Source organism: Leuciscus leuciscus (genome assembly GCF_965113295.1).
Source record: "Leuciscus leuciscus genome assembly, chromosome: 21".
NCBI classification, from domain to species: Eukaryota; Metazoa; Chordata; class Actinopteri; order Cypriniformes; family Leuciscidae; genus Leuciscus; species Leuciscus leuciscus.
The window spans coordinates 27,921,860-27,935,557 of NC_138745.1; the positions used below are offsets into that span (position 1 = coordinate 27,921,860).

At 39.0% G+C, this 13,698-nt stretch overlaps 1 protein-coding gene across 10 annotated transcripts in view; it reads left to right on the forward strand.

The window, feature by feature from the left end:
• rbfox3a (RNA binding fox-1 homolog 3a) overlaps positions 1-13,698 on the forward strand; it is a gene marked incomplete at its 3' end in the record, with an annotated part of 409,261 nt that overhangs the window by 332,860 nt on the left and 62,703 nt on the right. The window lies entirely within an intron of this gene.

Genomic DNA, 13,698 nt, shown 5'->3' on the forward strand with positions numbered 1-13,698 from the left:
GCATCAATATTTATGTAGCTAAAATAATAAAAGTGTGAGACTAGCTGGCGACTGTGTTTGGCTTCTAACTGCGTCTGGTTGTCAGTTTTAGAGTTGACATGACATGAATGATTCTTTCATCAGCTGCCCAGTCAGGTGTGTGTGTGTGTGTGTGTGTGTGTGTGTGTGTGTGTGTGTGTGTGTGTGTGTGTGTGTGTGTGTGTGTGTGTGTGTGTGTGTGTGTGTGTGTGTGTGTGTGTGTGTGTGTGTGTGTGTGTGTGTGTGTGTGTGTGTGTGTGTGTTGTCAAACACTCCAGCTCACACATACGCATCAACACCCGAATATTTCCCACCACTTCGATTAGAATCGGCAGTATGTCAGTTGTCTGCAGGCTTTTGTTTATTTTTTGCTTTTATGTCTAATCTTTTTTCGTAGGATCAGCACTATTGCACTCCCACCTTCAACCCCTGTGCCCCAAAGAAAGAAAGAAAGAAAGAAAGAAAGAAAGAAAGAAAGAAAGAAAGAAAGAAAGAAAGAAAGAAAGAAAGAAAGAAGTCTTGACACTGCTGTTTTGCATGCAATTTAAGAGCGAGTCAATAGTGAAAAGACTCCATAGATTTCAGGTGAGTCCTTATTAGCAGGCAGAATTGTGCTAAAGCTGTAAAAGCTCAGTGGACAGTAAAGCTGCTGAGATTTGGTACATTATTAATGCTGATTTTTCAGTTGTAATAAGTTTTCATTCAACATTAGTTCAACAGAGCCATCAATCACACTGAAAATATAATTTCTCGAGCTGTCATGGATTAATTGTGTCTGTTCAATGGCTGACATGATTTATTTAGTGCCTTCTCCTTTTGTACCATTAAAATTTGCTGACATCTTTTAATTAACCATTAATTCTTCATTTTCCAGAGAAGTATCTATGGTGTATATATTTTGTAATGTAATATAAGTGATATATTAAATATCTTTAGTGAATGTTTGACACTAAATAATTTCTTACCCGGCTGGTGGACTGTGCTTTATGACAAAGAAATATTTTTTATATTTCATGAACTTTCCAAGTAAGGCCAATGTCATTTGGAATTGATTCAAGAACACACAAAAAAGGGTCATTATTATTATTAAGTTACATATGGATATTTATAACATATACTGTATATACAAACACATTGTTATATATGCGTAAATTCATAATTGTATTGTCCTTTCTACAGTGTTTTCTGGTCATAAAGCCTTTCTTGACTGAGAGATATACACCCTGATACTGACTGTTTTCATATTAATCATAGATGTCCATAATTTGTACATTAGTGCTTGCTATATGAATTAATTATTATCAGAAATATTATTTAACTTAAATTATGATTTTAAGAAAAAAAGACAAATAATAAGCAAAGCTTTCATTTAAAAAGATGATCCCACTCTTATCCTTTTGAAAGACTTGACTTAAAAAATGCACTTTTATTTGTGTTTATAGAGTTAGCCTGCTTGTTTCCCTTAGCACTTTTCCGTCTCCTAAAGCACGTCCTTTCCGTAAGCCATTCTTGTTTTTATCACAGGAGTTTGTGTGAACTTTTGAAGGTTAAGCGTGGCTGTGTATTTAGCTTGTGGCGTGTACAAAACGGCCCATTGATCTTGTTGATCTTTTGCTTATGAAAGGCCCGTCAAATCCATCTGTCTCCGCTCATCGATAGTCTCTGGCAGCAGGGATGTACTTAACAATGTCTGAAAATGAGGTATTTGTGCCTGCATGCACTTCTTTCCACCCTGCTCTTCCTGTTTCAGCACTTTTGTACCACCAGAGGACAACTGGTCAAATTAGCGCTAATTAGCTTTTAGTGTAGCTCCTGAGTAAAGAGACGTGATGATCATACAGTGTACTTAATAAGGCTATTAATAAAGTGTAAAAACAGGATTTGAGACTAAACTGCACATGTCGTCATGTGTCGGTGTTCTGAGGTAAGTCCGAGAGCGATCTTTTGCAGTTCAGGGGTGAACTGAGGCTCGTGTGAGTTTACCTCGACGGGAAAAAACATTGTGCAAGCTACACTGATGTTGCAACGCTGTAAACTCCTAATGCTGACGTTGTCCTTGGATCTGCAGTCTTTTCATGTGATGCTGGTCCCATTGCTATAAATAGCGGAAAAGCGCTAGTTTACAGCTATAGGCTTTGGAGCTGTTTCTTACCTGCCGGTGACAGGGCTCGGGAGGAAGGGGAAATGGGGCCAGTGTTTCACCTCACCCCCTCCCCATCACTCGCTCCACTGCGGGCATTGGTATGGACCGCATGACTTTTCCCCATAATGAAATATTCACAGGTCACTGCTTCCCTGAGAAATGATGGGGATCAGTCAATTGCTTTTCAGCCAGTAATTTTCTCCTCCTTCAGAGCCCCTCTCGCCATGTTGACAGTCATTAGTGGCAGAGGAAGGCTGGATCGAACCACAAGCGCTGCACTTTCTACTGACAGCAGCTAGCGTTTAGAGTCTGTCTCAGCCGTTCCCCCTCGCCGTCTCCCTTCCCTCACCCGTTTCCATTTTGTACCTCCGCAATTACCCTTTTCCTTATTTATCGCCATGATTTCCCCGCGCATCCTTCAGAATCTCGTTGAAAAGTGTCTCTCGGAGGACGTCGGATGGCGTTAACATATGTAAGCCGGTTTTAATTCATGTAGTCTCCACCGGCTCTTCTGCCGGCTCTTGTTTTTATCTGTTAAAAAATTCAGAGCGGCTATAGATTTAGCACAAGATGGAATGGCTAATGACGGCGAAAGAGGCCCTTCCCAGCATCTATGCAAATGCAGCCATAACCTTCTCATCACTTTTACGGTGTAATGAGATAGCGGAAGATGAATATCCATCTCTGCTTATATTTGGCAAGTCTCGGCTTAAATCTGTAATTTGTTATATCCTGACTTAATTATGAGACTTTGTGAAGATCCAAAACCGCCCTCCGCGGGAAAAGTGCAGTGCATCCGACTGCGCATATGAATCTAAGGCTTGTTTGTGAGGTTTGTCGCACTAAGTGTCTGATGAAATGAAACTTGTTGGCTTTCGTAATTGTTGTTATCAATCATTTTTTGAAAGCCCGCCTCCAAAGCCCCACGCGGTCAGTCCGCCGTCTGTTTATATGATAAGGTTAGCAAAAAAAGACGACAGGGAAAAATTGTAAGGGGAGAAAATAGTTTAACAAAGCATATTTTCCTCTTTCGTGACTTCGATTGACCTTTAAGAATATGAATATCTGACATGATGAATCGTCCCGAGTGGAGCGACAGGCCATGTTCCTTATTAGCCAGTTGTGGTCAAAGGAGATAGGGACATCCTTTAAAGGCATGTTACACTCCATATTAGTCTTCAAAATAAAAAAAACAAAAAACACTCTCCGGTGCAATTGCGCCAGCGTCAGCAGTCCCGACCCCGGGTGAATTCCCATTAGTGGCTGAGGGAATGATAGACGGCCTCCCTGCTCTCCATCTCCTCTGCACACTCAATTAAAAGCTGACCTTCAACCCCACAGAGCTGTCCCTGCATATTCGCCTCGCGGCGCGGACTCGGGACAGGTGGGAGCGAGGTACTCATACAGGGTGTGTTTGGCTTCCAGTCACTCATTCTTTCTCCTCCTCTGTTATCTCTGGGTTCTGAGGGCATCGCCAAACCCCCATCACCCCCTCCTACCTGGAGCACAGCAGGTGCCCGGAGCAGTGTAACGGTGTTCGGGAGCGACATCGATAAGAGCTGGCAAGGTCTTGGATCAGGGAATGCTGGGAAACAGACAGCGTTAGGCTCTCTCCTTGCCTCTCCTCTCGTAGCGAACAGATAAGCGCTCTCCAGAAATCACAATCGGGAGAGAGAGAAAATACAATCCTCCCCTGTGCAGCGTGGCTCAGTGAGTGTAATCTATATACTCAGCCTGAAAAGAAAACACGGATTTCCCTGGAAGCCCAGACCCTTTCAACTCAGCCGACTCTGATAAGACCGTTGTACCTCAGACTACAACACATTCAATTTAATATCAATAAAAAACAGCATTTTCAAATCAAAGACACTGTAAGCGTACTTCATTTTTTCCCCTTCTCCCGTCCTTTTGTGCTTATAAAAGATTCACACTGAACTTAAGATGCAAGTCCAACACAAGTGTGTCAGCTTTTGTTATTTTCTTTTGTAACCAGGGGTTTTAGTAACTGAAGTGTTTTCCATTCAGAATCTTTGTATATTGCTTTGTATATACTTCTTTTTCTTCTTCTTCTTCTTTTTTTTTCTTTTTTCTTATTGTGCTGCTTTTTTATTTTTGTTTAGTTTTGTTGACTACTACTTACTTTGGCGCTGTTGCATTCTCCACTATGAATAGGTCTATGCATTTACCATGAAACTGAAAAATGTCAATACAAGACCAAAAAAAATTAGCTTAGAACTATTTAAAAGAGATCGTTCACTCGAAAATGTAAATGGTCCAAAACATTAGACCTCATTAACTTTCATAGAATAGACAAATAAAAAATCAATTGGAACGTGAGGGTGAGTAAATGATGATTTTTGGGTGAACAACCCCATTAAGAGAAAGTCATAGATCATTTAGTACTTTTTTATATTAACATAGTAGTCTGCTACTTGACTCTTTGTCATACTTAGGCATTTAGTGGTAGTCGTAATAGTAGTAGTTGTTGTTGTTCGTGCGCGTGTGTGTGTATGTGTGTGTGTGACCGAGAGAGTACAAATGCAGAATGACAAGTGCTAGATTGTGCATAGACCTGCCTGCCTGTATGGATACACATGTATCTATCTATCTTTGAACGCTTCAATGAGCTTATTCACAGCTGTCTTGGGAATTTGTATTGCCTTAAGGAAAACGAGATCAGGCCAGTAATAAATTGATCTGGGAGAATTCGGGAGGTGGCGAAGGACTTTCAAACCCTGTCATTTGCATCCTGCTCACCTGAGCCAGGCTCTCAGCTTCACTGAGCCATTGATCAGCATGGATTGGTGCAAACCAGACATTGAGACCAGGTGCTGGTCGCTTGATCCAATTAAAAATTTAAACTGGAGTGAATCATTCCTTCCCTTACCTCCAGTCTCCTCAGCTCAACTTTGGTGATTAGATTAGCTTCGACTTTCTTTTGGTTTCTCTTTTCATCAGTGTAGCCTAGATGTCACTTTGTTTTAAAAAGTGTTAGTGACAGTCGCTCTGGTAGTATTGAAAGGGGAAAGGGAATTGGGGCGATAGGCCGGTTGTGACGTCACATATAGTATTGAACATGGTATGATGAAATGCAAATTCACTTTTGATGTGCTTCAGTTGAAGTGGAAACAGTGGTAAGGGCAAATTTGTCAAAAACTCCCCATAAATGGTACAACTCTAATGCAATGTAGCTAACATTTTCCATGAATGCAGTGCAGTTTGGCGTCCCCTTGCCTTTTTTTTCTTCTTTTTTTTTATTAAAGGTACGAATCCCATATTTTGTGTTATGAAAATTATTATATAAAATAAACTTGAAAAGTTATTGTATTTGTTCAGTACAGCAGGGGGGAGAAAACTAAACATAAAATTGCTTTATTTATTTTTTAATTAAAACTGTGGGGTTATTTTTAACAAATGTGTCTCTGTATTTAAATAAATTAAACATTTCTTTAGGATTAAAAAAATCTATCTTAGCTAATGCTATTAACTATACAATTGCTACATCAACTTTTCAGTGGTGCAAAAATGTAAAACCTCAGAAAGTGATTAACGAGTAAAACAGCTTATATACTCGTGTAATATTTAGTTTTAAACTCTTGAGGTTGGAGATTAACATTTTCTGAAGGTTATGTGATTCCTCCAACACTTTTTGAAAAACTAAAAAAAAAAAAAAGCCATTTTTTGCACCCTATTCTTGGAGCTAACTTTGTCTTTTTACATCAAAATTTTAAGACTGTTCATATACAATGATGGATATACTTGTCAGTTGTCACTGTATAGTGGCATAACTTTGACTGGAAGAAGAAATGATTGTTTAGGTACCAATGATTGCGGACACTCTGTCACTCTGTCTTTTTCTCTTTCCTTCTCTCACATACTCTATCCCTCCAGCAGTTGAGGGAAGAGTCAGCTTTGGACTGTCTGAGAACCCTGGAACCCTATGAATAATGCACTATTGTTATCACGCTGCAGCCGGTCCCCTTTTACAATGAAACGGTCTTAAAGCATGAAAGATTTACCAGCTTGTCTCCATTAAAGAGGTGGCCACAGCCCTGCCGGCGACTCTCCACACCCGGGAATCACCTTTAATAAGGACCGGGGGCCAGAGAGAATGAGCTAGAAGAGGAAGGTGAAAGAGCAGGCAGTCTAGAGAAGGAAGAAAGATTTTGAGAGAGAGAGAGAGGGGGAGGTATTCACCAATGAGTGCATTCTTCACACCATCTTCAGAACATGAAATACATGTGTGAAGAGATTCCAACAGATTTTTTTTTTTTAGGTCAAACATCACACACACATCTAGTCTCTAGAATCTCCTCCTCCCTCATGAGCAAACTCTACTGGGGCCATAAGATGTTAAAATGAAGACAAAACTTCACATAGGTCTATGCATGATACAAGGAAAACAACTCTGATGAGACAAATATGAGGGAGACATATGGAAGAAATTGAAAACTTTACACCTTGCAGAGTTCTTGGGGGAAAGTCTTGCCAAATGGGTTTCTACAGACATTAAGGTAACAAATAAATTGATTCTCTCACTATGCTAATATCTTAGACAAAACAGCAGGGGGTTCGTACAGCTTGTTTCATGCTACAGTTCCACAGCAAACAGAAATGGTTGGTCATCAGAATATGTTGTATTTTAGATGGAGGACCAGCATCTTTATCTTCTTAACCAGCAAGACCTCCTTAGTCAACCGGAGCATAATATCGTCGCTGTCGGGTGGAAACCTCATTTCTCCAAAAAAGCTACTTTTCAGGAAATTGATAAACTCTGGGGTTTTTTTATTAAACACCACGTTGTCAAAGTTGATATTGTGGCTTCATATATGTTCAGACACTTGCATGTGGCATTATATTATTAAGAGTTTACCAAAATCAAGTTCAAATGGCGTTACAAGGTTTTTGACCATGAATTTCAGAGAATTTTGGACATACGTGTTTTGTCCGTTATTAGTCATCAACTTACAGGTTGTAACGTTTATTGTAGCTATGAGGTGGCTGCTCAGGTTTTCTATAATTTGACCAAATTTTCTTGTTATTAGAGACAAAGTGTTATGCAAAGGTTATTTAAGACCGTATTGGCTATGACTTGACGGCTAAACTTAGACGCTCTTCTCCGCTACTCAAGTAGCCTACATAAAACATTAGTCTTTATATATATATGAAGAGTTCAGATGCAAAAGCCTCTGAGTGCCATCTGAAATTTTCTTCTAAAATGATCAAGCTTTTATTTTTATGTTCAGTTATTTCACTTTAATGGCAACGAAAATTACCTATTAATTGTCATAATTTTATCATATTCATACATAATCATATTTTACACTTAAAGCCCTGTTTTCAGATAGTTTCTGATGAAATACAATGGTTAAGATTGAAATTTGGACAAATGCTGCTGTCCCGAGAATTTTAGGTTTTTGTGGTAGCACCCCCCACCTATACAACGGTTGCATAGGTGCACTGGAAAAATCGTTCGTTTACAAAGACGTGAAACTCACCGAGTGGTCAGGGGTGTTCACTGATATGCTCACACAAAAATCGCTGCAAAAGATGCTTTCAAACAGGTGTTTTACCATTCGTTGTAAACTGTGGACCTATTTTTCCAAACGCCTCACACCCGTACATTCTTCCGTTGAGAGCTTGAATAATAGACACTCCAGCCCAGTTGGTGGTGATAATGCACCTTTGCCAATTGCAAGCAAACCACTGGCATTTCATTGAATACACAGAAGAAGCAGAAGAAGAAGCGGCGGAGTAATACCGTAAAGGTGCTGCGGTCTCAGAGCACGTCCTATACAAGTCAATGGAGTTGGACAAAAACTACGATAAAACCTGTTGGAAAGCATCTTTTGCAGCGATTTTTGTGTGAGCATATCAGTGAACACCCCTGACCACTCTGTGAGTTTCACGTCTTTGTAAACGAAAGTTTAATGCGTTTTAGGAAGGATTATTCCAGTGCACCTACTGTATGCAGCCATTGTTAAGGTGGGGGGGTGCTAACACAAAAACCTAAAATTCTCGGGACAGCAGCATTTGTTCAAAGTTCAATCTTAACCATTGTATTTCATCAGAAACGATCTGAAAACAGGGCTTTAAGTGTAAAATACCGAACTTGTCCTTTAAATATACAAGCTTGATAAAAATGCTCATTTTAGAAGAAAATTTCAGATGGCATTTAGAGGCTTTTGCATCTGAAGTCTTCATATATATATATAGTGTTTTTTGAGTAAAGAAAATGCTGTACTTATTCAAAGAATCAGTTCTTTATTTACACTTGTATTGCAAACAAGCACAGACAGTCCAAATTGCGTGGAGTTTTGAGGTTTTACCGACAGTTTGAGGATCCGATGGACTTGCGAGGTTTAGTCACAAGCACTTTTTAATGCTTTCATTGGTTAAATACAGTGTTTGCAAAACCCGCAGACAGACATAAAGGGTTAATAATAGTAATGGGGAAAAAAGACAAAAAATTGAGATATGAACTTTCCGTCCCACAGCGATGATATTCTACTTTGGCTTGTTGGTTTTTATAAATAAACAGTATTAGACAATGGATTTATCAAAAGAGAGGCACATTTGTCAGCATCTTTTGTTTATGATTTCAACAGAGTGTGTTCCAAACCAGCACACCAAGATAAGCCAGCCTAGCCCAGAATGGAAATTCATGCTGGTCTCAGCTGGTGTTTTCAGCAGGGATTTCCTCAATACTGATAAGCTTATAGCCTTCTTTGGTTGTTTTCAGGAGCGCTGAAGTTAATGCGGTTAAAAAGCAGTGTAAGTGCATCGATGATCGTCCTCCAAATTACACCTCATCAGCAGCTCCCTGTCCGGCTATAAACTGGACGCACGCCTTTTAATCAGATACATATTACTATTAACTATCCCCGTTCGGTGCAGTGGCCTTGTTTGACAGATCCCTATCAATGTATTGATCTTCAGCTCCTCTGTTCTCTCTGTTCACAGAGACAAGTGGGCAATCGAGACTATCTGTCGCTCTGCTCTTTCAAACGGCCATCTGCATGTGATCTTCATCATTCCATCCATCAGTTGCTCCTCAAACCGCTCTGTCCATCCATTCAGCTCTCGTTTGCACGACTTCTGTGCGATTGTTTTGCTGGGGGAAGTTTTCGAGCGGTGTATTTAGTTAGTCACCCCTTTCATTAAGGAGATGAGATTCATGGATCATTAGTATTGATAGCTTGTGTCTCTTTCCACCGCGTTCTGAAACGAGAGCAAAAACGCAATACGGATAACAAAGACATTTTTAATGTACGTTCAGAAAATGTGCTTTGACTGGTCGCAGTCCCTTTAGTAGAAATCTCTATAATTAGAATCGATAAGCAATTTAATTAGCTTCAGCTGTCCTGCGATGCTCATGTCTGTTTTCTCTTTCATGGCGTAACATGGCAAGAGAATGAATGGAGGGAAAGAAAAGAAGGGCTGAAAGGAAAGATGTAATTGTGAGACTGTGACAATGTTGCCGAAGAAAGAGAATGTAAGACATCAAGAGCGCAAACAAAGCTACATGATGTGCCACAGAAACGGACCAGAGAAGAGCAGGGAGACGGTGACTTGGAGCCGAGAGAGTGAGACGGTGCGTGCTGAGCCTTCGCTGCCTGTGAAGAGTGTGTCAGTGGCTTTGTGATGAGCCCTGATTGGATCCGGCACTGTGTCTGATTTACATATGTTTGCCATTGTTACTGGGGTTAGTGAATATCATGTAGCTGGTCTAGTGGGATCTGCGACCGGCCCCAGCGAAGGCTCGCCCGGAATTACAAGCAGCTCTGCTTCGCTCGCTCCCGTTTCATCCCTCCAATGCTCCCAAACGCTGATCTCTCCCTATCTATCTCTCAGCTTCCCTGTTCTGCTTTTCATCTCTCTCTGCTTCAAGAATATCTTTGTATAGAGCACACGTTCTCTGGCTTCTTCTCTCTGGTTTCTCTTGTTTTCTCTTATTTTTCTCTCTCTGTGGTCTCAGGTCTGGATGTAGGGGTCTATCGCTCTCTTTCTCAGGGTCAGGTTTCCAGAACCTCTGGTGTGTGTGTGTGTGTGTGTGTGTGTGTGTGTGTGTGTGTGTGTGTGTGTGTGTGTGTGTGTGTGTTTGTGTGGGGCAGGGAACATTGGCTGATCGCTACTCAGTCAGCTGTTAAATTAGATTCCTCTGCATGTCCTTTAGCACAATGCAGCCAAGACAAGAACTAGTAACATAAACACACACACACACACATCAGGCTTGAAAGTGCTTTAAGCTCAACAAGAGTATTGGAAAAGCAACACTCATGTGCAAAGGAAATTTTTAAATAACATTTAATGCATTAAATGCGAGTATTCAGGAGCGTCATGCAACTTTTTTTTATTTATTTTTTATTTTAGCATCTTTAACCGTCCTGGCTCGCTTTATTCCTTAGGCAATATATGACCAAAGTGTTTGAAAAAAATAATAATGCATTATTTGTGTTCGATTTTTAAGTCAAATGTTTGGGGTTAGTAAGTTTTTTCTTTCTTTTTTCTTAGGAATTAATACTTTTATTCAGCAAGGGTGCATTAAATCAATCAAAAGTGACAGTAAATACATTTGTAATGTTACAAAAGATTTCTATTTCAAATAAATGCTGTTCTTTTTTAAACTTTACTATTGAAAGAATCTGCGGAAAAAAATGATCATAGTTTTCACAAAGATATTAAGAAGCACAACTGTTTTCAAAATTGATAATGATCAGATTTGTTTCTTGAGCATGTGACACTGAAAACTAGAATAATGGTGCTTAAAATTCAGCTTTGCCATCACAAGGATAAATTATATTTCAAAATATTTTTTAAAGTAGTATATAATCATACAATTTCACAATATTACCGTTCTTACTGTATTTTTTGATCCAATAAATGCAGCCTTGGTGAGCATAAGAGACTTGAAAAGACAAATTGCAATGCATTTTGCAATGGATAAGCAATGTCCATTAAAAGTCTTTTATTAAAATACTTATCAAAGATGCATTGTTTTGGAAGTTGCATTCAAAATCTATTTGGACGAAAAGTTTTTTGTTTTCTTCGTGTCATGCAATAATGCTCCTAAAGGCATTAGACTAATTTACTTCAACGGTTTAGTCAAATGAGGGCAGAATGATGTGAACTTTGAGCCGGTTTCAAAGCAAGAAGTTCTTAGTACACCATGCCCTGCCATTGATACCAATTTAGAGTTCTAGGACAGTTCATTCCCTGCGGTGTAGCACACAGTCTCATGCTCTAAGACCATCAGATCCACTTCACGTCTGGAGTATAATGCCTGCAAATCTCTGTCTTCTTTATTGCGAGAGATTTCTTGTACGGCAGAACGACATCTGATATCACTGAGGTGAGCTGAAGACAGCTTGCGGCATCGTGTTTAATCCAACGTCGGTGCAGACAATGTTTTCGGCTATTGTTCTACAGTTCAATTACAGAATTACTCAAACACTGTGGCGATGAGCGCTGTAAGAAATTTAAATCAGCTAGAGGAGCAAGCAAGTTACGATTAGAACAGGGGCACGCTGGATTTTCAGCAGGAGAATGTCATTTAATTAAGGGTTAATACCTGAAATGCGATTTGCTTCATTAATTATGAGCCATACTATAATGATATGTGCGCAAATAAGCCTATTTGCATGATTGGGACATTTTTTAAAGCAGAATTTAACAGATTTTCCCCTAAAATCGGCACAGAAAAAGCATAATAGGGCAGCGGATTTTGTCTGGGTCTGAATGAGCAATAATGTCACTTCAGAAGTGATGTATGCTGATGTCATTCACTGAAGCAGTTTCTTCTCTTTCACACACACACACACACACACTTCACAGGGGTAACAGACAGCCTAATGGTCCCTGAATAAAATAATATTCCAGCTGACAGGCCATAGGACAGCCCTAATTAATAAAAGTTATTAAAAACTGTTGTCAAGGGACAAAACGAATTAGAGCGGTATTATGAATCTGCTCAGGTAGGGACTATAATAGTAGGTCAGATGGAGGAAGAAAGAGAGAGATGGGCAAAACTGAGTCTAGACTAACTGGACATAGATTCTGGCCAGTTGTTTGCACTCGTTTACATTCAAATATTTGTCGCTACATGTATAACGTGAAACCATGTTGACGGGACAAAACAAATGTGACAGAGTGGAATTATGGGTGGAATTATAACCATGTCAAGATGACAGATATAGACATGCTGATGAGCGTCACGGTCTCATTTCTCTTCTTCACTTCACGTCTGTGTTCCAATTGAACCTTTATGTTCTGTTGAAATCGACTGTTGTTTTTATGTTTAGTGTCCCAAATGATATTCATATAAAATAATGATAGTACATTTTAAATTGGCTTCTTATTTTCCTTTCAAAGAAATGTTTCCTTTCAAAATGATCCTTCCATTTTTTTTTTCTCTGACCTAATCAAAACCAAGTGGACACAGATATTATTGAATCTTTTTCCCTCTCTCGAAGACCCCAAAAACACTTAATATCTTTTTTAAATGTCTCTTTCATAGAGGGTATTTTAATTGTACTATGAGGTTTAGCTTAAAATAAGTTCTTATAAGATTTGGCAAAGTCATTAACCTTCAAACTTATGTGTGTGTGTGTTTTTTTTTTTTTTTTTTTAGATATTAAAGTCACCATGAAATCAAAATTGACGCATTCAAATTTTTTTTTATAGAATATTGCAGTATTTTTAAAATAAATGTATCCATGCACGTCATTATTATTATTTTTAATCCATATTCCCTCGTAATCTTTAATCAAAATAACTTCCCCTCCCTCTTGAAACAACATCTCTTCTCTTCTCTGATGACGTGTTGACTGGTGTGAAGGCGGGACAACCTGACAGTCACATGAGATCACAGCAATAATAAACCCCAACCATCCAATCAATTCCTGATGGACAAAATCAACTGCCGCCCTACATTTTTTCTTGTCTGAAAAGCCGTTTTACTCTAGAATAGACTATCGCAACTTCAGTTTCATGGTGACTTTAAAATGAAAACCTCTGAGACTCCAAACAGAACATCAAGTTTACAACCAGTGTTGCAAACTCTCGCACAAACAAATAAGCAACCGCAGCTTCAAAAACAAGCCCAATATTATTATATAATTTATTATCATCAATATTATTAATGATCAATTATTTATCAATAAATTAGCTTGCAGCATATTACCACTCAGAATACAGTGCTATGCATAAGTTTAGACACCCATGCTAAAGTTGACTAAAAAGAGGAATAAAAAATCATCTTTTGGAAATTGAACTTAATGCCTTAATTAAAAAAAATTGGAAAAATCCAACCTTTAAGGACACCAATTTTCTTTGTGAATGAATAATGTGTCGTAAATAAATAAATGTTCTTCCTTAAAATACAGGGTGCATAAGTCTGGACACCCCTATGTTAAATTCCCATAGAGGAAGGCAGATTTTTATTTTTAAAGGCCAGTTACTTCATGGATCCAGGATACTATGCATCCTGATAAAGTTCCCTTGGCCTTTGGAATTAAAATAGCCCCACATCATCACAT